The sequence below is a fragment of the Carlito syrichta genome, unplaced genomic scaffold, assembly GCF_000164805.1.
Source record: "Carlito syrichta isolate Samal-C Ts95f unplaced genomic scaffold, Tarsius_syrichta-2.0.1 Scaffold126431, whole genome shotgun sequence".
In the NCBI taxonomy this organism is placed as follows: domain Eukaryota; kingdom Metazoa; phylum Chordata; class Mammalia; order Primates; family Tarsiidae; genus Carlito; species Carlito syrichta.
The window spans coordinates 70601-72625 of record NW_007070527.1 but is presented as its reverse complement, the minus strand read 5'-3'; the positions used below and the strand labels follow the sequence as shown (position 1 = coordinate 72625).

Genomic DNA, 2025 nt, shown 5'->3' with positions numbered 1-2025 from the left:
GCATTCTCGACCTGCTGGGCTCAGGTGATCCTTCCACCTCAGCCTTCCAAATAACTGAAACTACAAGCATACATTACCACCCCGGGCTTATTTTTTTATTTATTGTAGAGACGAAGTCTCACCAAGTTGCCCGTCCTGGTCTCAAACCCCTGAGCTCAGACAATCCTCTCGCCTTGGCCTCCCAAAGTGCTGGGATGACAGGCTTGTGCCACCGCACCTGGCTTATTTATTTCAGACAAGAGTTTTGCTCTGTTGCCGCCCATGCTGGGGTTTAGTGGCGTGATTGTGTCTCATTGCAGCCACCAGCTCCTGGGCTCATGTGACCCTCTGCTCAGCCACTCAGGCTATTGTTAGCTGGGACTACAGGCATGCGCCTCCATACCTGGCTAATTTTTAAATTTTTTTTTAATTTTTAAATTTTTTTTTTTATGGGGACAGAGTTTTCCTATGTTGCCCAGGCTAGTCCTGAATTCCTGGACTCAAACAGTCCTCACAGCTCAGCCTCCCAAAGTACTGGGATTACAGGGAGGAGCCACCACTCCCAAGCCTATTCTTTTTTTTTGAGTTGGAGTCTCATTCTGTCACCCAGACTGGAGTGCAGTGGCCGCTCCCAGCCACCGCAGCCTCGACCTGCTGGGCTCCGGCGATCCTTCCGCCTCAGCCTTCCAAGTAGCCGAAATTACAGGCATGCACTACCACGCCCAGCTGATTTTTTTTATTTATTGTAGAGATGAGGTCTCACTGCCCAGGCGGGTCTCGAACCCGCGGGCTCAGGCAATCCACTCACCTCAGCCTCCCAAAGGCGCGGGATTACAGGCTGAACCACCGAGTCCGGCTAGCCTATTCTTTTTATTTTATTTTTTTGTTTGTTTCGTTTTTTTTGAGTTGGAGTCTCACTCTGTCGCCCAGACTGGAGTGCAGTGGCCCAAGCTTAGCTTCCTAGGGGCTGTTCCTGGGTCAATAAATGTTGGTGACCACCCAATGATTGGTCAGATAGTGCTTAAACATTTTGAACCATGAAGGCTTTTCCACTTTGTTGAGTGAGTTGGGGAGCACATTCCAAGTTCAAACAGTTTATATGTCTGTCTGTCCTGGCTTTTTGTTTTTGTTTTTGAGTCGGAGTCTCACTCTGTTGCCCAGGCTGGAGTGTGGTGGCATGCTCACGGCCACCGCAGTCTCAACCTGCTGGGTTCAGGTGATCCCTCCGCCTCAGCCTTCCAAGTAGCTGGAACTATAAGCGTGTGCCAGCACACCCCAGTGATTTTTTGATTTATGGTAGAGATGAGATTTTGCCATGTTGCCTAGGCTGGTCTCTGGCCCAGGCAGTCCTCTCACCTCGGCCTCCCAAAGTGCTAGGATTATAGGTGTGAGGCACTGTCCGTGGCTGTCACCAGCTTTAACTCTGGGATTGTGCAAGGCCTCCTGTGTAACCAAGGAAGAGCAGACAGCTAAGGTTCTCTCTAGATTCTCCTGAACACGCTGCACATGTGCACAGCCTTCCAGAGCACCAGAGGTACCTGGGAACTCACTAAGGCCCACTGGGAGTATGTTTTCTGGCTCTCCTGTTACATTTCCGACAGGTGTGTTGCTTGTCCAGTATCCAAACTTCAGGTTAGCTACAATGTTGACCTTTCTGGTGATTTGCCATCGGGATCGCTGCTGTTTCCGACAGTGCCCCATGGCTTTTCTGTGCTCCAATTCCAAATGAAGTCAGCCTCTCCAGCAGCCAAACTGCCAGCCTCACGGCTCACAACCCCCCCGCCCCCACCTCAGAGCTGCACAGAACTTAAGGAGATGGGAGGGGGCATCCCCCAGCTAAAATGTCACTCCCATGATTCTTATCAAGATCCAGTTGTTTTTCTGGAATAAATACTTTGCAATTTGCTTTTGCCTTTGGTCAATTTCCAGAGTCCAGAAATGAATATGGTTTGGATTGGTTTTGAGTCAGCATCTCACTGTGTCGCCCAGGCTGGAGTGTAGTGGCATGATCACAGCTCACCGCAGCGTCCAACTCCTGGACTCAAG

At 50.4% G+C, this 2025-nt stretch overlaps 1 protein-coding gene across 1 annotated transcript in view; it reads left to right on the top strand.

Annotated features, from left to right (window-relative positions):
* Window positions 1-2025, top strand: part of SH3GLB2 (SH3 domain containing GRB2 like, endophilin B2) — a 16823-nt gene that overhangs the window by 7039 nt on the left and 7759 nt on the right. The window lies entirely within an intron of this gene.